Source organism: Crocuta crocuta, unplaced genomic scaffold (assembly GCF_008692635.1).
Source record: "Crocuta crocuta isolate KB4526 unplaced genomic scaffold, BGI_CrCroc_1.0 scaffold59, whole genome shotgun sequence".
Classification (NCBI taxonomy): domain Eukaryota; kingdom Metazoa; phylum Chordata; class Mammalia; order Carnivora; family Hyaenidae; genus Crocuta; species Crocuta crocuta.
This window is the reverse complement of record NW_027551578.1, coordinates 4999581-5016867: the sequence shown is the minus strand read 5'-3', so window position 1 is coordinate 5016867 and position 17287 is coordinate 4999581. Positions and strand designations below refer to the sequence as shown.

At 43.8% G+C, this 17287-nt stretch overlaps 1 protein-coding gene across 1 annotated transcript in view; it reads right to left on the bottom strand.

Annotated features, from left to right (window-relative positions):
* Positions 1-17287, bottom strand: part of SLC35F3 (solute carrier family 35 member F3) — a 112162-nt gene that overhangs the window by 47464 nt on the left and 47411 nt on the right. The gene's annotated exons all lie outside the window — the stretch shown is intronic.

The following is a 17287-nucleotide window of genomic DNA, read 5'->3' as shown; positions in this document are numbered from 1 at the left end:
CTACCTATATCCATCCATGTATTTATGTATCCATGTACCTTTGGATGGATGGATGGACCTAACAAGTTAGCTTGTGTAGGAGTTTTGAATACTCCTCTGTATCTGCAATATTGAAAAAGAATCTGTGTACTCTTAACTGGAAATGACATAAAACGAGGAATTCAGGGGAATGAAATTGGTATCTAAAGGAATCTTACTCAACTAATGAGATGTGAAGTCTTTCAAAGGCAGAATCCTGTCTGCAGCACTGAAGATTAATGTATGGGAAGAAAAGACAGACGATGACTAGGGACTCCGCCACCAGCCAGGATGTTCTTCTTCAGCAAATGCAGTCTGCACCGTCACCCTGGCCTTGGCTTGGATGCCTTTCTCCATCTGGGTTGATGGGCAGAGCAGTGCATCCTCCTACTGACAGCAGGGAGGGCCAAGGTCTCATGCCCCTGACTGGCCATGCTTCTTCACCGGGACTCCCCTCCCCGCAAATGACTGTCTATTTGTCTCACTTGGCAATGGATTATGTGCTGTCTCTCATGAAATTTCTTAGGTTTCTTTTTAACATTGTATGTATCTTGTGTGTAGTTGTTTTCCTAAATGGATCATACTCTGCCTGGGTTTACCAGACTATTTCTTTTATGTATCTGTTTCCATCTTGCCTGATGTCTACACCAGTGTCCACACGTGTCACAGCTCATAGCAAGTCTTTACTAGGACTGTGTTTGCTCTCCAGCAGCTCAGAAACTCTCAACAGGATACTTTTAATTGGAACAAAAACTTCCCCTGAGTTCTATCAAAATTTTACCACCAACAGTTTTAGAAGTTGAGCTATATAGGTTGCTCATTCCAACTCTGATTTTTCTTTTTTAGAGCAGACTTCAATGTATACAGATAAATTTTTAACCAGAAGTCTACATCCTTGAGTGTAGCCCATTTTGAGTGTACTCAAATGTGACTAAATGGGTATGTGATGAGTAAGAGAGGTACAAAGCCATTCTTGGTCCGTTTTAACTTTTCTGTGACCTGGGTGCCTCTAGGTGCTGATTATTGGCACCCCTGGGCAAGGGGACTTCCCTGACTCCTCTTCCCCTCCTCCCTCCATCTCAAGCTGCTCTAAATACCATTTCATGAATTTACTGTCATTCCCCCAAGGCTCCATGTGTTCTTTCAAGTGACACCCATTCCTACCTTATTCCAGGGCCTCACAACTTTGTGCGTGGGTTACCACAGCCACCCTTCTGAGAGCCTTCCCAGCCACGCCAGCCTTCACTGTGACCTGCCCTAAATCCTACACCACTTATACTCTGTAGCACATAATTTATGAATCACATTCCCATCAGCCCTTCTGGGAGCTGCTTGTAAAGGGCGAGTCAAAGGAATTCATCACTGAGACTCTGAAGTTGTGTAAGCAACAGCTTATGTGAAGTGTAGGAAAAATAAGTAAAGACACAGCTGGAAGTCAGATATATGGCTTTGGAAATAAGTCAAGTGAAAATAAGTGTACTGAATGAAGGAGGTTCATTTATAGAAAAGCAGGCAGGGGCAGCTAGAGTGATCTGATACTGGCAAATCTCTGGAATGCAGGTGGTATCAAATTACATAATGGTCCTGGAATGAAATAATGGATCACAGAACAGAAGGAAGAGGAAAGCAAGAAAGGCATTGGTTTAGTGCTGGCCACACAGTCACTTCCTATCCTGCAGTCTAGACTCAGCACCCCCTAGTTAATAAATTCCAGGTGCTGAGGCCATCCTATGAGGGTTCAAAGTCCATATCATAATTCTGGCTCACCAGGGACAGCATCCTTGCTGTCCAAGTTGATGGAGAGAAACAGCCACTGGGCAAGAGAAACAACAAATAGTGTCAGTCAAAGAGCCCCACAAAGACAGCATATAAAACCATGCAACCTTTCATTTGGAAAGCAAATCTATATAGGAATGTCACCATCATGGACAGAAAAGGAGGTTGGGAAGATACATGGAGTTTAAGGAAGATCTGACACCATTTTCATGCATCTTTAGAAAGAACAATAAAGCTTCTCTGATGAAGTCATAGGACAGAGACTCTCAGGGATGCAAGGGATTCTAAGAACAGGAAAGCCAACCCCACATCCATCTCTTGATTTCCTTCACAATCCATCTGACGTTGGTTGCGCAGGCCTATGCTTGTACCCAGCCCTAACCCCACCCTTCAGCCTACACTGTCTCAGGGCCACTGTAAATGCAGGAAAGGACTACAAAGAGGTCACAGGTGTAACAGGTGTTCCAACAGTATGTGTACAAAGGTTGTTTAGAAGATGTTCCTGATGAGAACTAACAATAGAACTCCCGTATGACCCAGCAATAGCACTGCTAGGAATTTACCCAAGGGATACAGANAAAAAAAAAAAAAAAAAAAAAAAAAAAAAAAAAAAACAAAAAAAAAGAAGATGTTCCTGATGAGCTCCTTCTTGACCTTTCTGATCCTATAGCCATTGGCTGAAATACATCGTTCTATTGCTAGAACCCCTTATGTCCTATTACCCAGTTTCTTTGAAGAGTTTCACTGATAGAGATCTACCGGTCTCCTACCATTTTACTTTCCACATTCTGGCAAGCATATCTAGTTCTAGAATATTCCATCAGAATGGCCAGCCAGTGATTCTTAAAACACTAATGGGTTCTATCACTCTGCTTGTGATTCTCACACATTTATTATGTAGAGCAAAATCCCTGAATTGAAAACCGAGGTATTCTCATTACTCACTGGGATGAAGGCATCAGATTCACTAGCAACAGTGAAGCGTGACTACAATAGTGAATTCGACAGTGAATAGTAAGATTCGGCTTTACTGTGCAAGCAAAGTCTCCTAATACTATGATTAAGCTTGACACTGAAATCTCTGATGAATGAGATTTTTGTTTTAGGCCAGATTTATCTTAAACAATACCCATAACACATTACACTTTACATTTTATAGCATCTTTTCCATTTTCCTATATGGGTCTCAAAGGACCTCACAAACAGCTATAAAGCAAAAGAGAAAGGAAAAAAAGCATGATTTCTATTTTTCAAAAGGAAGAAGCTCTAAACAAGACATTTGCTAATAACCCCAGGAATGAATCCTTTAATTAACAAGACCAAATTGTGGATATTTGCAGTTTCTATACTGATAGTGTTAAGATTCCAGTGACAAGTATTTCAAAACCTTTTTTTTTTAAATATCTGAGAAGAATAAAGAATGACTCATTACACTGTTGGGGCTCTGTACACAGTACAAAATAATGGTCTTTTGCTCAGTCTTGGTACCCACCCAGGACCTCTTCACAGAGGCAGAGGTAAGCCTAGATGGAAAAGTCTATCCTGGCAGTAACCACTGGAGACCCTCAATGGGTTAAATCAATCCATATCTGCCTCCTCCCATCTTTAAATTTATAGCTACTCTCTTGCTATTTTAGGAAGCCTCTGATTTGAACTTTATCTAATTTTTAACAGCAATAAAATTCCAAAGGCTGAGGTATAAAGAACCCAAGAAGTGCACGCTTAGGCTATGGTTTACAATAAATTCTCTGCCGTTGGAGCTGTGTTGCTAGAGAGAAGATCCCTCCTTCCACAGGAAGAGGTGACATTTTCCTATTTTAAAACCTACACAGAATTGGCTCTGCTTAACACTAAACCAATCATAAGCATGATGAGGACTCTTTTTGAGCAGTTTCTCAAGCCCCTCTCTCCTGGGCTCCCATGATAGCTACCTCCCACCTTCACAAGACCCTGCATTGGGCAGGCATCATCCCAACTTGGCCTTTTCAGCTGTTACACAGGACCCCTTTCAGGAGTGAATCCTGATTTTTTCTCTCCCAGAGAGCTTTTACCGTGGCCTCAGCTTGGGATGGCCATCCATCCCAATTACCAAGTCTGGGCCAGCACAGGCTTCCAGAATGTGCATTGAGCTTTGTGGGAAATTACCAGCCTTTCCATGGACTCTGGAGGGCCAGAGTGAATGGACTGTCATCTGAGCAGCACACGTTATGGTCTGAAAGCTCCACACTGTCATAGATCACCACAGTGAAATGGTTAAGTAGTCTTAAAGTTTTTTATTTGTGGGGCACCTGGGTGGTTCAGTTGGTGAGCGTCCAACTTCAGCTCAGGTCATGATCTCGTGGTTTGTGGGTTCAAGCCCTGCATCAGGCTCTGTGCTGACAGCTCAGAGCTTGGAGCCTCCTTCAGTTTCTGGTCTCCCTCTCCCTCTGCCCTTCCCCTGCTCGTGCTCTGTCTCTGTCTCTCAAAAACTAAAAGAAAATTTTCATTTGTATCACTAACCATGCTTCCAACCCACAAATGCTGGGATAGCCATCAATGTGTAAACAACTTTTTTTTAAATATTTATTTCTGAGAGAGAGAGAGAGAGAATGAACAGGGGAGGGTCTGAGAGAGAGGGAGACACAGAATCTGAAACAGGCTCCAGGCTCTGAGCTAGCTATCAGCACAGAGCCTGGTGTGGGGCTTGAAGCCACGAACCGTGAGATCATGACCTGAGACAAAGTCAGATGCTTAACCGACTGAGCCACCCAGGCACCCCAATGTGTAAACAACTTGATAGATTTATTTATTTTTATCTCTGAGAAGCTGAGATGGCCTAAGAATTCCTTTACAAAGTTTATGGGATGAAACCCTTTCCTCTGTGCTGGCTGTTGCCTTCTCTGAAGCTTGGGCAATTTTCTTTTCTTTCTTTCTTTTTTCTTAAAAAAAAGTTTAAAATGTTTATATATATATATATATATATATATATATATACACATATATATATATATATGAGAGAGAGACAGAGAGAGAGAGGGAATCTGAAGCAGGCTCCAGGCTCTGAGCTGTCAGCACAGAGCCTGACATGAGGCTCGAACTCAAGAGCTGTGAGATCATGACCTGAGCTAAAGGTGGACGCGTAAATGACTCCAAGCCTGGGTGATTTTCTAATTCCCTGACAGGGAGCTTGGGGTATCTCAGAGACCAAGGTAGACTGCATTAGAAGGGTTAAGAGGAGCAGGTCCACGTTGACTGCATTGCTCCTTCCCTAGGTCAGTGCATCACCATGCAGAGAGGTCTCCCCTGAGCCTAGCGTTCCTTCAGTGGAAAAAGAAAACTCAGGGCGGGGGACATCTAGCCCCTGCACAGCACTGTAGACTGTTTTGTGGAGGGCCCTAGTCTGATCTTGCATGATGGGGATTGCACTGGAATCTGTGGGGCCCAGTCACTGGGAGTCTGACACAGAAATGGGGAGGAGCTTTCAACCACCACCATGTGGATGTTGGCAGACCGAGTTCACATCTGCCACGCCCCCAAGTGAACAGCTTTGATTATCCACAGAACCAAGTCACGGGGTGCACTCTGTCCAGGCAACTTGGAAGGATCCAGATCTGCTTGATTTAGATTCTCAGATGAAGAATTTTGCCGGCCCTAGAGTCCAGGTGCACCAAGTAGGCCTTCAGCTGGTGGGGGTTGGGGGGTGGGTAGAGCTGATTACCCCCAGAACAAAGCCAGTAACGGGCATGGAGTTGTTCTGTGCTATATTCAGGAAGGGGGATTAATTCATAGCTAAAGCTAAAGGTAGCCTCCTGTCCCTCCCACCTGGAGTGACCTCTCCACCCTCCCACCCAGGCCAGGGGGCTGGGACATGGGCCTACCACTGAGCACTCTTGGACCAGAGGGGCTGGCAAAAACAGCTGGAAGCCAGTGGCCCTGTTTGGTCAGGGAACCTGGGGTACCAGGCTGTCTTAAGACAACAAATACTTTGCCAGCTTTGGGGTTGTTTCTCCCACTGTGCCCAGGCAGGGAATCTAATTTGTGGCCCCACTCATTGCTGAATATAGCCTTCAGCTGGTCTGATCAGGGGACCTAACCAGAGCACATGGGAAGCCGGGAAGCCCATTCAACAGCACTACATACAGTGGCCCTTGAACAGAGAGACCAGCCCGTGGCTTCCCCCATCTGCAGAGCAAACCTTGTGGCCTCACCTGACCAAGAGATTTAGTGTATGCTCCCCTTTACTACTGAATATAGTACCCAGTTCTGATCATCTAGTAAGTCTGATTGGGGAATCCAGGCAACCATGGGGCCCATCCTATAGTCTCACTTGTGCAGGGAGCCAAACCAGCAGTCCTACCCAATGCTTCTCAGCCAGTGGCACAACCCCCTGTCCTTGTCCTCAGAGCTCGAACACTTGCCTTGCCCCGAAGTAGACCATACAGGAGGCCCCATCTGCCAAGGTCATTACCAGCAGAAACACTCAGAAACTCAAACTGAGCTGACTGGTGAAGAACTGTCTCTCTGCCAAAGCAAACCTGTAAAGTCTGGAAGAGGAACCTGATTACTCAAATGTGCAGAAAGCAATGTACAGAATCAAGGGTCATGGAGAAGAAGGTAAATATGACACCAGCAAAAGAAAGTAATAAAGCTCCAATAGCTAACCTGAAAGAAATGAAGATCCATGAGCTGTCAGACAAAGAATTCAGGACAGTCTTAAGAAAACACAGACAGGCAATGAATTGAAACTAGGAAAACAATGCATAACAAAATGAGAAGTCTGACAGCAATCATCAAAAACAAAACCAAAATCCTAGGGTTGAAAATGCAAAAATTGAACTGAAGAATTTGAGAGATAATTTCAAAAGTAGCCTGGACCGTGCAAAAGAAACAATCAGTGACCTGGAAGACAGGACATTGGAAATTACCCAGTCCAGGAAGCAAAAAGAAAAGAGGAATAAAAAGACTGAAAAAAGTCTAAGGAATTATGGGACCCAATAAGAAGAAGCAATATTCACATTATAGGAATTCTAGAAGAAGAAGGGAAAGAGAAAGGGACAGAAAGTGTATCTAAACCATTAGTGGCTAAAATCTTCCCAAATCTGGGGAGAAAAATGGACATCCAGATCAATGAGGCCTAATGAACCCCAAAGAGTTTCAACACCAATACGGTTACACCAAGACACATTATTATTAACTTGTCAAAAATCGTAGACAAAGAAAGAATTTTAAGAATAGAAAGAGAAGAGAGGCGCCTGGGTGGCTCAGTCGGTTAAGTGTCCGACTTCAGTTCAGGTCATGATCTCAGGGTTCGTGGGTTCAAGCCCCGCGTCGGGCTCTGTGCTGACAGCTAGCTCAGAGCCTGGAGCCTGTTTCAAATTCTGTATCTCCCTCTCTCTCTGACCCTCCCCTGTTCGTGCTGGCTCTCTCTCTCAGAAATAAATAAAACATTAAAAAAAAAAAAAGAATAGAAAGAGAGAAGTTATGTACAAGGGAACCCCTGATAAGAGTGGATTTCTCAACAGAAAAAATCAGAGTATTTCCAGTAACTCCAAACCCTGCACCCTTCCATGTCATGTGTCCTTCCTTTCCTCTGGCAGATGTCTGATATTTTGGGTCTGTCATCCCTACAACTTCTATGCAGCTTAGTTTTACATGTTTTAAACTTCACATCAATGGAATAACACTGACTGTATTCTTCTGTGATCTGCCCCTCCCCTTTTTTTGTGTGTCTAATGCCATGTTCCAGAGGGTCATCCTGGAGATGCCTAGTGCTGAATTTCATTCACTTTTCACTACCATACAGTATTCCAGCATACGCATACACCACAGATTACTTTCATAATGCTGCTGGGGTATTTGGGTTGTTCTCTGGTGTTATTACAAACATTGCTGCTAGCAGTTTTTCTAGCATGAAACTTTTTCTGTATAGTTTATTTGGACTCAAGTACAAATGTTTCTAGGGCATAAGTCTAGGAATGGAATCGCTAGGTCAGAGGTATGTAGAATAAGGTTGAAGATTTTTATCCTTCTTCCAACAATGAATATGAGTTCTAGATGCTGCACATCCTCTCTTCCCTTGATAATTTTTTGACAATCCAGTGGGCACAAAAGGCATATCCCACTGGTTTTCATGTGATTATTATACAAGGTTTAGCATTTCATATGTTTATTGGCCTATGTGTTTTCTCTTCCATAGCATGCAAGTTAAACCCTTTGCACATTTTCTATTATATTTTTTGATTAATACACAAGATATTTAAATATGTTTAAGTTTGATTTAAAAAGAAGGAAATAGAAACAATAGAAAAACAGGAATAGAAAACAGAAATAGAACACTGTAGGAAATTTTAAAAAAGTCATCTTAAAATTCATATTCAAGGAATATCAAATAGCCAAAACAATTTCGACAAAGAACAAAATTTTAAGTCTCACACGTTTGACCTCAAGTTATTATAAGGCTATAGTAATCAAAATAGTGTGATACTGGCATAAAGACAGACACAGAACTAAAATCAAAATAGATACCCCCCCCCCAAATCCTAGCATATTTGGTCAAATGATATTTGACAGGGCTGCCAAGCCCATTCAGTGGGGGAAGTGATAGTCTCTTCAATGAATGGTGTTGAGAAGCGACATGCAAAAGAATGAATTTGGATCCATACCTTACACCATACATAAAAATTAACTCAAAATGATTCAAAGACCTAAACATAATAGCTAAAACTGTCCAACTAGTAGAAGAAAACACAGAGGGAAAAAAGTCTCATGACACTGGATTTGGCAATGATTTTTTTGGATAGGACTCCAAAGGCACCGAAAGAAAAAAATAGATAAACCGGACTAACATCAACATAAAAAAAAAAAAACTTCCGTGCATCAAACGACATGATCAACAGAGTGAAAAGGCATCTTAAAGAATGGGGGAAAACATTTTTGGTAGACACGTAAAATGGTGCAGCCACTTTGGAAAACGTTATGGCAGTTCCTCAGAAAGTTAAAAATGGAATTACTATATGATTCGGCAAATCCATGCATATATCCCACTGAGCAGCTAGGGACTTCTATTTTGTGTATATATCCAAAAGGATGAAAAACAAGGTCTCATAGAAGCATTTGCACATGATAGTATTATTCATGATAGTGCATAGTGCTAAGTGGAAAATAAGTGACATAAGAGGTATATTGCGAAGGGAAATAAGTCAGTCACAAAAAGACAAATACTGTATGATTCCGCTGGTATGAGGTACCTAGAGTGGTCAAATACACAGAAACAGAAACTAGAATGGCGGCCAGAAGCAGGGGAGGGGAAATGGGACTTGGTGTTTCATGGGGATAGAGCTCCAGTTTGGGAAGATGAGAAAGTTCTGGAGATAGATGGGAGTGATGGCCGCACAACACTGTGAGGTACTTAAGGCCACTGACCTGTACCATTAAAAATGGTTAAGATGGTGAAGTTTATGTAATGCGTGCTTTACCATAATTAAGAAAAAATGAATGCCTATTCTCTGCCAGGCTCTATCCTAGTTTCTGGGATACAGCTGTGTATAAAACAAAGTCTCTCTACTCATGCATCCTAGTAGAGAGAATGAACAAACAAACACACGAGTAAATACAGAGTGTACCAGAGGCTTCTGAATACCACAGAGAAAATGGTGCAGGGTGAGAGAGACAGGGGGTCAGGAAAAGCCTCACGGAGGGGGTGACATTGGAGCAGAGATCTGTTAGGAGAGTAAGCTGTGCAGATGCCCAGGGAGAGCCTCCTAGGAAGAAGGAAAACAAAGAGCAGAGACTGGGGAGGTAGGAGCATGCGTGGCAAGTTCAAGAAACCAGGCTGGAGTGCGGTGCTGAAAGGCCAGGAGGGAAAGCCAGGATGAGGTGCGAGAAGGATCAGGGCCTTGATCACAGGGTTGCAGACTCTGTCTTTTATTCTGAGTGACTTGGGAGGTCACTACAGGGTCTGAGGACAAGAGTGATGATAGAACTCGTATCTGCAAGGGCTCACTTTGCGCTGTGTTGAGAACAGACTGCAGTCAGGCATGGGAAGGAGAGGCGAGAACTTTCCAGAGGCTAACTCGGTGATCTGGGGAGAGAGAATGATGTGTTGGTCTGAGGAGGGCATGGTGGGGATGGTAAGTGGTCAGTTTCTAGATACATCATGAAAGTGCAGTCAAGAGGATCCCTGGTGGGTTGGATGGGGCATGAGGGAAAGAGGGGCATCAAAGAGAAATGCTCAGATTTTTGGCCTGAGCAGCAACAAGGATAAAGTTGTCGTAACTGGAGATGGAGCAAGACTGTGGAAAGAACAGATGGGGGAGGTGGTTAAGGAGTCTGATTTTTGATGTGAGATGTTTTTTAGCTACCCCAGGGGAGATGTTGTGTAGGACAGTTGGTTGTAAGTGCTGCAATTCACAAAAGGGGTCCCATCTGGGGACACACATATAGGAAATCTTCATCCTGCAGACATAAAACCAGAAAACACCCTCCCCCTGTCAGTGAGTGAATACGGATATTGTAGAGCTGAGGATAGAGGATGAGCACCAAGCCTGACTGTTCAGAGGGCAGGAAGAACCAGTAAAGCATCCTGGGAAGGAATAGCCAGGGTAGAAAGAGAATGACATAGAGTGTGGTATCCGAGGAGCCATGGGAAGAAAGCATTTCTGGAAGGGAGGAGTGATCATGCATTAGGTTATGGAAGACCAGAACGGAGAATGACCACTGGATTTGGCAACATATGCCTTTGATAAGAGCTTATTGGGAGTAATGAGGGTTTAAGAGGAAAAGGGAGGGAGAGAGTATACACTACTCTTCAGGTGAGTTTGCCGTATTTAGAGAGCCTAATGAGGCAGTATTTGGTCAAGAGTGTTTTTTAAATTCTTAGTGCTATCATGTTATAATTGGCTGATAGGAATGTTCCACTAAGAGGTAGAAGTTGATTAGCAGGAAAGAATGAAGACAACTGCTGGGGGGAGGTCCTTGAGGAGGCAGAAGGGGAAGGTCCCCAGCATCCACCGGGAGGGTAGGCATCAGAGAGGAAGGAGCATGGTGAATGGTGTTCTGGATATTAGTCCCTTGTCAATCACTGCTGCTGCTAATATTTTTCTCCCAATTTATTCTTAGTGAAAGGTATTCTTAATTTTAAGGTAGATAAGTTGACCAATCTGCACTTTATGACCTCCTTAAGTCCTCCCTGGCCATGCACAACCAACCCAAATTGGTTGCTTTACCCTTGAGCCCCACAGCACAGTCGGGATGGAAGTTCACAGTCTTAGGGTTGGGGACATGTCCATAAAGCTTTGGATGTGTCAAAGGCTCATCTATAGCTCTGGAATCTCGCTGTCACTGTGGTTTTAGCTTCTTCATTAAAAAGAGAAGTTTTTAAAAAAGTTTTATCCAGCATCATTTTCATTTGGGAGGTTTTTCAGGATATCAACACAACACTGCCAGAAACAGAAGTCATTACTGATGTTTCTAAAAAAGAAACTGGAGACAGAAAGGCTGAAGTCCTGATTTGTGAACAGTCTCCTCCCTGTAGGGTATCATGGAAGAGATTTTGGTGGGGATCGCAGCTCCCGTCCGCCATCTGTGGGCTGGGCCACAGATGCATCTTTGTACTGGATGTTCCCCACTGTGGAGCTGGGTAGGTGACCCTCAGGATGACAGCTACTTGGGCCACATGGAGACCCTTCCTGAAGGCCATTTCTCTCTGGGGTTGAGATCCATTCTCCTATTCAAACATGGCCAGTCCTTAGTCCAAATACTTTACTTCACCTCTTTGAAAATAGCATATAACCGAGTTTTAAAAATCTAACTATAGGGGCACCCGGGTGGCTCAGTTGGTTAAGCGTCCAACTTGGGCTCAGGTCATGATCTTATGGTTTGTGAGTTTGAACCCCGCGTCGGGCTCTGTGCTGACAGCTTAGAGCCTGGAGCCTGCTTCTGATTCTGTGTCTCTCAAAGATTACAAACAAACAAAAAAAACCCCAGAATATTCCTCAAGACATTTAAAAAAAAGTCTAACTTTAGTCTCTGCGCCTAGTGGACCAACTTAATCTGTTACTGTAAATAGTGTAATTAGTGATATGTCTGGATTCACTTACACCGATTTATTGGGCTTATGTACCATGCTTTTCATTTTTATTTCTCTTTCTCCTTTCCCATGTTTTGATGGATTGATTTCCTCTACACATTCCATATAAAAAATTTTCAGCATGAAAATATAACCTTACATTTTTCTTAAGTCTAAAAAAGCTTATCAACATCTCTAGCTTTCTCTTGAATAAGAAGTGGACTAATTTCCCTCTGAAATTCTCACTTTTACATGTTGTTATAATTCAGTACTTTAGATCCTCTTCAATTTTTATCCTCCATTAGTTTTTTTTTTTTTTTGTAGTCAATAATTATTACCAATGTCTTTGTGCATCCATGGTATCTTTCTTCCTATCCTTCTGTGCTATATTCTTAATACATTCTTCAGACTTCCTTTGAATTTATGAGTTTTCTCTTCAGTCAAGTATAATCTACCTTTTCATCTGCTTATTAAGTTTTTAATATTACACATTTTATGTATAGATTTTGCTTGATGCTTTTCCAAGCCTGTCTTTTAAAAATGTGCTATATTAGCCTCCTATTGCTGCTGTAATAATATCACCATAAACAAAGGCTTAAGCACCACAAATTCTCTTATAGTTCTGGACCTCAGAAGTCTGATACAGCTCTCACTGGGCTAAAATCAAGATGTCCACAGGGCTGTGTTCCTTTCTGGAAGCTCTGAGGAAGAGTCCATCTCCTTGCTCATTTGGGTTGTTGGCCGAATTCAGTTCCTCAGTTTGTAGGGCTGGGGTCCCCATTTCTCTGCTGTTTCCAGCTTCCACAGGTTGCCTCATTCTTTGGTGTATCCCCTTCCTCCACATTCAAAACCATCAAAAGTAGGTCAAATCCCTTTCACACTTCAAATCTCTCCTGTCTCTTCTTCTGTCCTCTCACTCCTGACTCACTCTTTGTCTGTCTCTTCCAATTTCAAGGACCCTGGCAGACACATCTGGCTTCATCTTGGAGCTCTTCATCTCAAGGTTCTGAAGGATGACTGCATCCATGAAGTCTCTTCCATGTCATGGAACATATTCACAGGTTCTAGGAATCAGGACACAGACATCTTTGGGAGTGACATTACTCTTCCTACCATATCTGTTGTTTTAGGGATTATATTTCTTCCTTTATCTCTTTATTTTTTAATGTTTATTTATTTTGAGAGAGAAAGAACATGAGCAGGAGAGGGGCAGAGAGAGAAGAAGAAAGAATATCAAGCAGGCTCCATGCTCAGCACAGAGCCCAACGTGCGGCTCAATCCCACGACAGTGAGATTACAACCCGAGCTGAAATCAGGAGTTGGATGCTTAACCAACTGAGCCACCCAGCTGCCTCTCTTTGCTTATTTTAAACATACTTATGTTGAGCATGCTCTTTCATTGCCCTACTATCTGTAGCTCATGGAGTACGAGCTTTTTCCTCCCAGCTTCTACTTTTTTCTCAGAGCAGCAAGCTCATCTTCATGGAGCTCATCTGTTGTGGGAGAGGGTTCTGGGTTCTGGACTTCCTAAAGAGAGGGTCTGCATGCATCTCTGCCAAAGCTCTGAGGTATTCACAGTCCTGGACCTTTTTCTCTAGTTTCTGGGTTTCACGTGGCAGATTTTGATTTTGATTTCTCCACTGAATGTGGGAAAATTTAGGGTTCTAATTTTTTATAGGTGCCTTTAAAAAAGAATCTATGACCCAGGGCAGGTGATAGACTTCCATGCCACATTCCTGGGCTATCCACAGTGTATTTCTAGTTCCTCAGGGAAAGGGCATCTTTATGTCGGCCCAAACCGCACCTCATTCCTGAGCTTTACTTCACCACCAGCGGGTAGGGGTGGGGGGATGGGGTGGACTTAGGGACAGAGTAAGGGTCCGGGATGTGGTGTGGGAAGGACTGGCTTCATGGGCATCACCTATGTAGTCACACAGGGCCCTAGGACCAGGAGGGCCTCATACGGATTTAATGGCTCTGTTCTTACCGTCTTGGAGCTTTTCATACTTTTTGAACAAGGGGCCCCGTGTTTTCATTTTGCACTGGGCCTGGGAAATTATGTAGATGGTCATGGTTGTCAATTAAGAATGAAGGTGAGTGAGGCTCCTAGAAGTGGGTGAGGGGATGAGGCAGGGTCAGAAGGAATGAAGAGAGGGGTGAAATGAGATGAGAAGCAGAATGAGGTGAGTGACCCACAATGTCACATGTTTATTAGCAACTAAAACAAAAAGCAGGGATGGTGCGTGTTGAAGGAGTCAAGTTATCACAGACAAAATCCTCTGCAGAATGAATCATGCTAACTTTTCAATAAGTAAACTGAGTGAGAGATGGAGAGAGAGAGACTATAGATCAAAAGGCTTAAAAGGCCTATCGACCAGAACACTGCCTGGATATTTGATACTGTTAAGGAATTATTAATTATTTTAGGTATGGCAATGGCATTGAGGTTATTTTTAAATTTTTTTCTTAATGTTTTATTTATTTCTAGGAGAGAGAGAGAGAGACAGCGTGAGCAGGGGAGGGTCAGAGAGAGAGGGAGTCACAGACTCTGAAACAGGCTCCAGGCTCTGAGCTGGCAATAAGCACAGAGCCCGACGCGGGGCTCGAACCCATGAACCACGAGATCGTGACCTAAGCAAAAGTCAGATGCTTAACCGACTAAGCCACCCAGGTGCCTCGAGGTAATTTTTAAAATAACACAGAAGCAAGCAAGATACATTTTACTCAAGGTCCACATGTGAAGTGAAACAGATGGATTATGTCACATACCGACCGACGATCCTAAGAATTAAAATTCTCCTGCGGCTCTATACAAACGTCAGAATTCTTTGTTCCAGTTCTGTGAAACATGCTGTCAGTATTTTAATAGGGATTGTGCTGAACCTGTAGACTGTTTGGGTGGTATGGACATTTTAACACCACAAAATTTCTGTTCCCTCTCTTAAATTTTTCCAGCTCTCGTTCACATTTTTCTTCTTTTAAAATTTTCCTTCTCTCTCTTTTTTAATCAAATGTTTATTTATTTATTTTGAGGGGGAGGGGCAGAGAGAGAAGGAGAGAGAGAATCCCAAGCAACATGGGGCTTGATCTCACAAACCATGAGATCATGACCTGAATCGAAATCAAGAGTCGAACGCTCAACCAGCTGAACCACCCAGGCTCTTCTTTCTCTCTGTTTAGCACACGTCACTCTCAGTGGCACTGGAATCTTCCCTAACTTCTAGGTCCCAACTCTGGGATTTCCCCCCTGTGCCTCTTTGTGTCTCTCCCCTGTGTAAGAAGGAGCTCACCCAGCCTTGCTCTGAAGGTCTGCACAGTGAGCAGAGTTGATGGGATCAATCATCGGAGTTACTGTACAGAGCAGATCTTGTCTTTCACCCGCAATCTCTGTGTGCTTGCCTGTCTGTGTGTATCTGATCCTATCAGCAAGGTAACCAAATGCAAAGACCCATCCATACCCAGGGGCACACCTGCTCCAGATACCAACTGTAACCCAGAACCAGGCAACCAGGAAATGGAAACAGCCTGCTCTTTGCTCCAAGGCCAAACCCATTAGTCAAATAGCTGTTTGCCTAATAAAAACTGACCTCTAGTTGACTAACTAAATATGAGAACACAAACAGTTCTGTTTCCCTGAAGCAGCTGGAGTTCCACTCCCCACCTGGGGCCTGGGGGAGGGGTGAGAAGAAGTCAGTGGGGATCCCAGCCTGTGCCTTGGCACTGCTGAGAGTCGTATCACCGGCCCCAAAGCCACAACCAGAACCTTGTTCTGGAAGCTGTTGTATGTGTCACAGCCTACCCACAGGAAATGAGTTGATGGGCTGGGCACACTCAAGTCCTGATTCTGCCAAAATAAACGCCAGAGGACCTCCCGAGGACCAAGAGGGGACTAATGAGGGCAGCTCACCTGGAAGGAAGTGGAGCTGTTTTCTTCTCCTTCGAGAAAAGCCACACCTGAAAAGCTGCCATCACAACACCCCCTTCCCCATCAATTCTAGAGTGCCACGCCCATGCCGGGCACCGGGGCTAGGGCTTTTATAGGCACTTTTTATTAATGCATTCCATCTTGAATTACTTCTTAGAGTCACTGCAAACAGGCCTGTAACGTCAGTCCTGTGAGCCCCATCTCCCAGGTAAGAAAAGCAATGCTCTGAAAAGTAAGTCCCTTGCTTGATATAAATGAAGTCAGTGCCACCACAGGTATGCTCAGTGCTAACCGCCTCACAGAAAGCCTGGACAGCTGATCTTTGACTTAGCCAGTGCTTTACCCTCTAGCACTTAACACAGAACTTGCTGCACTTATGTGCTAAGGAAATACGGAACACCAAGAGCCTCCTTCTTACCCAGCCAGGGGACAGTCCAGGGGCGGGGCGGGGGTGGGTGTGTGCGCTGAGAAGCTGGAGAGATAGCAATCTCCTGATGATATAAGAGCATAGGATTTCTCACCTGCAAACCCAGACTGGAGTCTCAGTCCTGCTGGCTCGATGACACTAGTCAATTCCTTTAATTTTTGTTTATTCATCCACACACATCCTTGAGGGCGGGGACAGCAATGTCCCCAAACAGTAACACCTGAGCCTTAGCAGCAGGCTCACCATGGGGATCAGAGGGTGTGGGAGGCAGCTTGAGGGGGTTCACCAGGAGCAAGCCCTGTTTGGCATTGTGTTAACCAAAATGTACTTAATACAATTACAGTAAACAGTTGGATTGTGGGTAACTTGTTCCGCGAGCGTTCTGCAAGACGAGCAAACGTTTCTAATACATTTTAACTTGATACACAAATGATGCCTTGCAACACGAGTCATACGCGAGGCCAGATGTCACATGATCACAACTGAGCCAATGGTTCTTGAAATTTGCTTTGACATATGAGTGCTTTGGATTCCAAGCATATTTCTGGAATGAATTATGCTCACCAACCAAGGTTTTACTGTACTTTCATTTTTTTATGTTTTTTATTTATTTTTTGAGAGAGAGAGAGAGTGCGAGCAGGGAAGGGACAGAGAGAGGGAGAGACAGAATTCGAAGACAGGCTCCAGGTGCTGAGCTGTCAGCACAGACCCTGATAGGGGGCTCAAACCCACCAATCGCGAGATCATGACCTGAGCCGAAGTCGGACGCCACCCAGGCGCCCCTGTATACTTTCATTTTTAAGAGAAAAAGAATTTCGGTCCAGAAACCTTTCCATTTTTCTTGGTTTAGCCTCATGTTAAAATAAAAAAGGAAAAGTTACCCATATTTATGTTCTGATTCGTACATTCTTCCCTCTGCTAGGAAGCCTGCTGTGGATATGTAAGGCTACAAGGAAGGGAAACAAACACAGAGAAGCCCAGTCAAGCACCGTACTCTGTTCTTGGATAATCACAGCGCAGGGGAAGGGAATGACGAGGAGCTAATGTGGTAGGCTCCTCCCGTGAGCCATGTGCTCACTCATTAACTCTTCAACCC